This window comes from Pinus tabuliformis, chromosome 2_1, assembly GCF_031772625.1.
Source record: "Pinus tabuliformis cultivar Carrire ecotype Pingquan chromosome 2_1, CPIR1, whole genome shotgun sequence".
Lineage (NCBI taxonomy): Eukaryota > Viridiplantae > Streptophyta > Pinopsida > Pinales > Pinaceae > Pinus > Pinus tabuliformis.
In genome coordinates, this window is record NC_142299.1 from 971,846,840 (window position 1) to 971,856,978 (window position 10,139).

The window sequence follows — 10,139 nt, forward strand, 5'->3', positions numbered from 1 at the left end:
TTTCTTCCAAGTACGCATTCATCAGTTCATTTTCATCTATTGTTGGTTTTTCCTTTTTCCTTATTTTATTTCTTATTCTTGTTCTATTTCATTTGCAGGTTTTCATTCATTTTCGAAACTTGAAGTAAGTAGCAAACCCATTTTAAATCCACAAAAAGTTTAAGGAAGTTTTGTTTGTTGTTCGTTAGAATTTGAGCATTCTTTAATTTTTCTTTCATTCATTAGAAAACCCAATAGGCTTTTAAAACATTATCACAAAATTCATATCGAATATTTCAACTTGACTTTCATATCACTGATACTACTATGAATATAGATTTTTGATATTATCTTCCCGCTCATCTTCATCAATTCTTTCCTTTCAATATTACATCATCCATATCACAACTATTTGTATCGTAATATTCCATCAGAAGTGACTCTTAGCGTTTACTGATAGAAAATGTTGATACAAGACCTTTGATGTTCTTTTACACACCTCTCTTGCAAAATTCCACAATTATCATATCATATTTCACATTTCACATTTCGCATATCTGATAGTTGACTTTGCCAATATTGCCATGTTCACACAATTCCAGACCTGATATAAAATTTAAATCAAGTTCAATAAAAATATTATGTCTATTTGATCGCAATAATGGTTGGAGCATAGGATTAAAAGTCTCGATGTTCCGGATCCGATATGATATTAAATTCACATAATAAATTTATCAGGTATGTTCTTTATCGCACATAAGCGTATCAACAATGTTACATTATGTACTTAAATTTTCCGATCGCTGATTTCTTTTGAGATCCAAAGCCAGTCCCACCAATTTTCCACATCATCCATCGTATCCCCATAGTCGCAGAATAATATTGGCATTTCCGACATGACTATTTCCCAATGTCCCAATATGTCGATATCACAATCGCTTCATTGTAATTTTTTATTGTATATGCTCATATCACAATTCTGAATCTGCGATGTGCGATGTGCGAAGTGTGATGTGCGATGTGGCTATTCCTCGATTCCTGATATAACAATTCTTTGATATTGCCATTGCCCCATCGCATCGCATATTTTCACATAGCATATGTCCATATCACAAATTTGCCACCACAACAAATATATCACATCGAAAAACTCAAATGAAGCCTTATCTTAAGATTTTCCGATGTGATAGACTCTGATACATGCCCCTTTGCCATTAACATTCAATCGTTATATCCCATATCGGCAAAGGTAAAAATCGCGGATTGAAATTTAAGTATGGCGAAGAAACTTGCGATGCGAAACATCCGCTGAGGCATTGCGTTGTATAAAATATTTTAAGGCAATCTTGGGTAATCACTATGGTATTAAAGAAATTAATAGGAAATTTGCAACAAGGTTAGATCATTTCGATTTCTCTTATATTTCAGTTTTAAATATACCACTCCATATTTAATATGAAATTTATGACCTTCTCATCTATACATATAAATTTCAATATCTTGGATTTGGTCTTAATTCTGGACAATTTATGGAAATGGAGTTGATATGAAACTTATAATATTATGAGAATGTTCATCGTTGCACTTCATTGAGAAGCATAATTTCATTCTCATTTCTGATGGATTTGTTTTATTTTTGATTTCTTGAACACAAAGGATTATCTCCTTATAGTTTACTACTTGCTTTGGTTTAAATAAAACAAATAATGATTTTGGATTATAAGATTACGGTTAATTCAACTTCTTCATTCTTTTGATTTTAATTAAAAGAAGAAGTTAGCTAGCATTGGAGAAGATGATACCTCACAGGTAAGATTAAATGCAATTCTCCAATGGTAAGTATCGTATACCCACTTTCATTTATTTTCGCTACTTTACTTTAGTTTCATTTTTGTTTTTAAATTCTACTAATATAAAAATACGTTTTGCAGCTCTTCCTAAAAGCTTTCAATCCTCCACCATATCAGATTTTGAAGCCCTATACTCTTTTCCTGGTTTTCTTTCAAGAAGCAGCGATAATCTTCATTGAAACAGCGACACTAGCAAGTTTCTGAACCTTTAGTTTGTTTATTTAAGCATTCCTTTTATTAGAAAATGATTAAGATGATGCTTTGAAACAAGAAGATTGACACCAGACAAAAAAAAATTCATTGTGGCTGAATTTTATCATCATTGCTATCCGAAGCCTAAAACGCTTATAACCCTGCAAGGTAAAATTTATCTAAATCTCAACATAAGAAGGAATGATTACATGATTATTTTCTTTTACTTAATTTTGTTGAGACATTGGTATAAACTTTCTTGTTGGAGTTTATCTTTTAAAAACTTGGATTTTCCTTTCTGCTCTTACCTTTTTATTTTTATTTTTGTTTGTTGATTTCTTTTATCAATTCAGATTGGGAAATCTTTTCCTTTTATTTTTTAGTTTTGATTTTAGTGACTCTACCATAATTTATACGAAAGGCCTTTTTGTACCTAACAATGCTCGACATATGCCGAAAAAGAATGTTATTAGTCTACTATTGGATTTTTCTTAAATCTTTTAATAAATTTTGTTTTTCTTATTATAAAGCTAGACATACTTAGGGAAGAGATTACAAAACAAGAGAAGCTGACAAAGTATCATAAAATCTGATAAATTTATTTGTCATCAAAATTGTACTTATTTTAAGATTTCAATATTTTATTAAGATCTTTCAAAAGTTTATTATCAGTCAAGAAAAGTTATTTTTAACCAAGTAAAGACACTTTACAGCAAAGCACCCTTAACTCTAAAATTGTCATTCTTAACTCTTAAGGAGTTAATAATTCTCCCTGTCCAAAAAGCCTTGTTTTTCTAGAGTGTAATCCAAAAATATATTTAAACTTAAAAAATAAGGGGTCTCATCATGAGCCTGCTTACCATGATCTTAGGGGAAAAATAAGCTGACATTACCAACACTGCTAAACAAACCAGGGTAATGGCTTATGATTGCAAACAATTATAAGACAATGGGTCTTATCACGAGCCAGCTTGTTCAGTGCAATTATAACTAGTGAATGGCGTTGTCAACTATTTAGCTACCAAACCAAGACAATGACTTTTAAGAACTAAAAAAATAAAAACAAATACAAAGAAAACAAACATATATAAATGGATTTATCTCTAGATCAATAATTCTTAAATAGATGGGATTCTGAATCGTTGATGATTAAAAGGTAACCCTGTCAAGACTATATATGTTTGTTGGCAGCAGTGGTTCTACCTGTGATAAATGAGTATATGTTAAAAGCTATGTTGTAAAGTGACCCCTGTTTTATCTCTACAACTAATTAAAACACTGATATAGAGTTATGAGATATTTTGATTTATGAGGAATTTTAAGAAAAATCACAATTAGATGATTCTTGTTTTTATTCAGACTAATGAACATAGTCAAACATTTCAAAAATAATTCTCTCTTCTTTAATTATTTTTACTTTAATTTTAGGAAAATCTCATTGATATGAAACATAGATAACTGGTTTTTCTCCCGTGTGTCGCCATTGTTGTGGTAAAACACAACCCCCCCATTTTTTTATTTATGTACTTCAATAATGGGGACCCTTTCTATTAATTTTTGGTTAAACACCTTCTATGATTTTTATTAAGTTAATTATCCTGCAATTTTGTTATTTTTCATTTTTTTTGTCAGATTTCAATTTTGATTGCTTTATTGAATCCGAATTTTCACAAGCTTTCCATCGATACTTGTTTCGCTCCATTTGGTCAACCAGTTTGTAAATGACACTGTATTAAAATTTGATCATTTGTGTCGTCGCGGTTAGAAAATGTATAAAATGTACCAATATTTTAATTCTCGTAATTAAAATAGTCATTCATTGTAAATAATAACTCTTAGTTCATTTTTACTATTTTTTTCATTTTTCACTAATGGTCCTACAAAATGACCCAACTAAATTGCACAACGGATGAAATAATGTTTCGGGATATTGGTAATTTACTCCGACTTATTATTTTAAAAGAAAGTGCCAAACCCAAAACCCCAAAATTACAAAAAAACACTGAAATCCAATTTGTAAAATTATTAAAACCCACATAAGCCCACTTCACATCCTTCCAAAAAAATGTGATCCTAAAAATTGTTTGAAAAAAATTGCAATATTGCGATATTGTATATTGCAAATTTATTTAAAACTTCAAACACATCTATTTTGAAATTGCAATGAGCAATTTGATTTTATACGACGTGTTAAAACCTTTAATGTAAAGTTTTGAACTCCTTATAACTCCCATGACCTCATGCTAATTTCACATTCTCACATCGAACAATTTCCCGCATCGCATGTTTTATATGAGGGCATTCCCAAAAAATGTGATGAATTATTTCTTGCGATATGTGATAATCCCTTAAACTCCTCCCTCTCGTTAACTCTTTTAACAAATGTTGGATTTTGTTTTTGACTTAGTTGGTAAGTTATATAGTTTTGATTTTATAAAAAACATATATTATATTATAATTATGTTATATTATAATTATAATTCATATTATAATTTAAATTATAATATTAATATAATATAATAATACTTTAATAATTAAAAATATTTTTCTTAATTTATTTAATTATGTTAAATAATTAATATAGATTAATAATGTAATTACAATTAATTAGTATTAATTAATTAAAATATTTTTAATTAATTTGGGATTAGATTTTTATTTTAAAATTTTGATTTTTAACTTAAGAAATAGAAATTCTAGATTTCTAGTAAATTCAAGTCCTCAACTTTGGAAGATCATAAATTGAGTTTTACTTGGCCAAATGAGGTCCATGACAGCTCATTGGATAGATAAAATTAAGGAGAACATTTCTGAGGAGGTTTCACTAACACGTTTTTATCATTTATTGGGTTTAAAATCCAGTAGAAAATCAAGCTCCAAATTTAAAAAAAAATCAATTTTCTGAGTTTTATTTTCTGCATTCTCATTCGCTCAAGCCTCTTCTAAGTACAGATCCATTTGTCAATAATATCATTGGCCAATTAGATCATCAATTGCATCAATTGAAAGTTTATATTTCTTTTATTTCAATTATGTAATTAAGTTTTAGTTGGATTTGTTTTAATTCTTGATTTATCATTTTGATTTTATTACATTTTAATTTTGTTTTGATTTGATTTTGCAGGAAAATAGTTGAAGATATGAAGAGAAAAGAATCTCAATCAACAAGAAAGCTCTAGCAATAGAAGAATGGAATTTTGAGCCAATGAAAATTAATTAAACAGATTTACTCTTCAACAAACTTTCCTATTCTAAATTCCTTTGTAAATATTATAAATACATGATTATAGAATGTATTAGGAGCTTCTCTCCATTACAATTCTGGAATTCTAAAAGCATTTCTGTAATAGGGATTTAAAGTTGTAGGTGGGAGGAGAGAAATCTCAGATCTGGAGATTATTGAGGTTTTTCTTTTATATTCTGAGTTATGTGTAATGAACAGAATTTGCACTATTGTACCTCTGGTTTTGAAAGCAGAAATTCAAGCACTGTAAAAGACTATTGGAGACCGGAGCTAGAGAATGGATTCAATAAAATTGGTATTTCGAATACTATTATTTTAAATACTTGTTTCATTTTATGATGACAAGAATGTGTCAAGTTACTTCTATGTTTGTGCACTTTTGTCAATATGGGTAATTTGTCTCAATTTTATGTTATTATGTACCTCTACTCTTATGGATTAAATTCTGATTTCTGAGTAACTATTACTCAAAAAACTATCTTATAAAACTGATTTATTGAATAGTGATATGTTGTGAACTTCTTCCGCATATTATTATTTAATTATTCAAGTTACTGATTAAATGATTAATATGATTTTGTGAACTTCTTCCTGAGTGTTTTTGATTGATTATTTTAGTTAAGATGTCTCAATAGGATGTGTTTCAGTATTCATAATGTCGGTTAATTGAACTACTTCATTAATTTGATGTTCATTATAAACCAAACATATTTAAGTCCCAATTATTTAAAATTATCTTGCTCTTAATTGGGTTAGATCTATATCTGACTAATTGAGATAGGATTAAGATAGTTCCTTTTGCTTGCATCTTAGAATAAGTTTGCATTTAGATTAATTTCTACCTTCTTTTAAGTCCTCTTCCCAAATAGGAAAACTTTAGTAGTGACTTGGTTGAACCCCAAATCAGCTTAAAGATCACTTTCTTCCCTAATCAGCAAGAGGATTGATCTGATGTCTCTTCTCCATTGGTAAATAAAAGTCATATTTTAAAGCCATTGGAGACTGAGAGAAGGTAACTGGACCTAGTTGAACTAGTCGGAACGCCCATTCCAAACGGAAAATGAGTTGCTTTAAGGTCCGAACCTAGTGGTCATCCCCCATGTTGTTGCAATAAATTTCGAAGCTTCAACAGGTTCTTATATTCTTCTTTAGAGATTGCAAATAGTGCAGCGACCATTGATAATAAACAGGGAATAATCACTTTCAAAGAAGTCATGAGGATTAACCTCTCTCGGTGCTTAATCCATGGACCAACGAATCATAGGTTAGTGCTTAACCATGGAGCAAGGTGATCAAGAGGTCCGATGAATTTATTTTAAGAATAGAGTAAAGGGCACGTTCCTCTCACCATGATCACCATCCCTCAACACACCCAATGCTCTTAAAACCAACTCCGACGGTGTGACTTGCACAAGGATTAGAAGGCTAAGTAGTGCCAATGCTGAAAGTAAAAAGAGTGATTCGAAGGTTCTAATTGGTTTTGGGGGCTAGCAAAGAGCTCATTCCATCCGGGGTAATCCCTACCATAACACGGTGGGGTTATCGGCTAAATGGGCTCCTCCCATTGGCTCCTCGTGATTGAAGGCCCAGGGGCCTAAAGGGATAGTTAAAACATGTTGGTCCGCTCCTACCTCTTACCTCCGCTTCCCGGTCTATCGACCAACCCTTAACTGCCACGTATCCTCTACTCCAATCACTAAGCCCGCCATTTGGACTGTCACACCCCTTCTACTATATAATAGCCTGTCACCCAAACTTTCCCTTCCTGACATCTATTATATAGTACCAATGAGAATATCCCCTCCTGGTCATCTACGCAGGATATATCACTCTGCGTATCTGAAACGTATAAGGATCACTCCCCAATGTTGCTTTCAGTCACTCTTGCGGGCTCCAGGTAACCCATCACCCCAACCACCTGTATTTTTCTTTCGTTTGCTCAATAAAATGAATCAAACTATACCCGCAATCCCCAACCCCGTGAGACCAAGTCTACTGGTGTCAAAACCTTGGTAGATGTCGAGAGTCAATTTGCAGACCATGCTTGTCCTTATTCACTCATCAACCTCCGTTGTGAACTGTTTCAAACCGTGTGAGGAAGGACGATCCTTTTAGGGTTGTTAAATCCAATCTATATTTTCAAATTTCAACTTATATTCATCATTTCCCTAAATTTATATCCCAGCTAGCCACAACATACCAAGAAAAGAAGAATTGCTTATTTTCTGCCTCAGGCACTAAAATCCTAGAAATAACCCCTACCTTTATTCAAAGGGCTTTAATTTTTCCTGTTTCTTCCACAATGCAGTTGTTCACCGATGCTACCTTGGTTCATCACTTCGTTACTCTCCCTCTGTATGAACAACAGTCCTTCTTGGACCAAATCCTCGCTCCTGTATTTAAAATCCTTCCCCCACAAGAGTGTTTCCCCATAACCCTCTTCCAGAAATCCATTCGGCCCATCCTCATTATAATCGCCTGTTTAATGGGTGAAGATAGCTCGCAAATAATAAATAAAGCCATCGTGGGGTTTCTGCATAAGATGAAGCAGCCTGACCGCTGATCTGAACTTAAATAGGAATGCAACAAATTAAACATATAACCATAAATACAAAAATGCAACAGAAGAAAAACACTTAATTTCATTAATATCATAATACTGAAATATACTTACAAACATAATGGAAATAAACTAGCTCGGGCGATGGTATCTTACCTCTGAGAAGAGATGTGGTAGCTACATGCCTCTGAACTATGTTACAATCAGGCTCGAAGGACTATATATTATTGAGAAACAATGGAAAACCATAAACATCCACAAACCTAACCCTAGGAGATGAAGTGCCAAAACTATGGGCCCTGTCTAGGTAAATCGATACATCAACTTCCCGGGGTCGTAACTTTGGCATACGGTCTTTGTTTGTCTATCATAATACCTCGTTTCGAAGATCTAAAAGAGGATGTCGAAAGAAAACCTCAATGTTGGTTTGGGACGTTTTTGATCTCTCAATTTTCCCTAAAAATGTGGTTTAGGGAATCAAAATGGCTTCGGCAGTTCAGGACTCGAAAAGCTACCAAAAATCATAAATTGTGCTACAATTAAGGAAACGGAAAAAACAAAAAGAGACAGTGTTGGGGGTCCAAGTGGAATAGGCGGGTGGCCACCAATATCCACCTAGACCATTCTTCCCCCCTTAGGAAGAAATGGTCCCCATTACGTTGAGTGTCTCCATGAGATGGGAAAACTTCTATTTTACTTGGTCCCTCGTGAGCCACTTTCCTTGGTGAAGGAGTTGGTCAGCTTTGACAACCTGATATAGTTGGATCTTCTGATAGCGAGTGTTCTTGATCTATGTGTCCATGATTTGATTAATTGGGGCCTGTTCCATGCAGTCTAGGTTTAGCTCTGTTGGTGTGAGTTGTTCTGCCACGTCGGATGAGTCTAGCAATGGTGGAAAGTATGGTCAAAGGCAGTCTACATTGAACACAAGGTGCAGACTAAGGAATGGTGGAATGCTAAGCTTGAAGGCATTGTCCCCTACAACCTTAGTGATGGTTTGTGGCCCATATTAGAGTGGGAAAATCTTGTGGTGGGGTCTAGCGAGGTGCTCTTTTTGCAAATGTAGCCAAACTTTGTCGCCCACCTAGAACTTGTGCAACACTCGATGCTGATCACGGTGATGCTTGTACTTAACATTTCCTCTCTCCAATATATCATGGACCTACTGGAGGATGTGTTGAATGCGCTCAATGAATCTGTTAGCCCTGTCGGCTTTGGAATGGACATGAGACGAATTTGCCTGAGTAGCTGCAAATGGTATGGCCACATCAATGGGACATAATGGCTTAAATCCCAGCCCTACCTAAAAGGGGTTGTGGCCCATTGAGATATGGATATATCTGTTGTAGTTGTGTTAGACACAGGGGAGACTTTCATCCCATGTGCGTGGATGCTTCAAGTTGTACATGAGCAGAATGTGTACGATCATCCTGTTAACGACTTCTGTTGGCCATTAGTTTGGGGATGGAAAGTCATGGACTTGGTGAGTTTGGTATCTAGCATCGACCAGAGAATTAACCAAAATTCACTTAGGAATCTGTTGTCTTGTTCAGAGACAATGAACTGTTGGATCCCAAAGTGTACCCACAATCGCTCAAAAAAGAGCTTAGCAGTGGCCTATGCTGTGATACTCTTCTTGCAAGCCACCATAATGGCCATCTTACAGAATCTGTCAACGACCATGAAAACACAGTCATTATCATGCTTAGTATAAGGGAGGCCCAACATGTAAGCCATGGAGATGGATTCCCAAGGTCGACTATGAGTAGGCAGACGAGTATATAGGCCTTGCTTCTTGATGGTTAGTTTGGAAATGGCACAGGCAGTGCAGGATTTAATGTACCTCCCAACATCTTGATAAAGGTTCAGCCAATAAAAATACTTCTACAGTACTGCCACTATTTTTTCTACTCCGAAATTTCCAGTGACCCGACTATAGTGTGCCTCCCAAATCATCTTGGCACGCTCACTTGAAGGAACACAAATGTGCCCCAGGTGGCATAATAGTGCATCCAGGAGGTGAAATTTTTGAACTTGCTTACCTTCCAGGAGTGTGTCATATGTGTTTCTGAATTCTAGATTGCTCTCATAAAGATGTAAACACCCCAAAGTCTTGTGCCCACAGGAGTCGAGCACAATGATTAGCGCCATGATTAGTGGTCTCTTGTGGCAGTCTGTAACATTATTGGTGTTGTCCTTCTTGTACTTAATGTTCAAATGGAACTATTTTAGGAATGTGGACCATTTCTGATGGAGATTGTTTTGCAAATTCCCTTGTCTTTGTATGAACTATAGGGGTCGGTGGTCTGTGTGG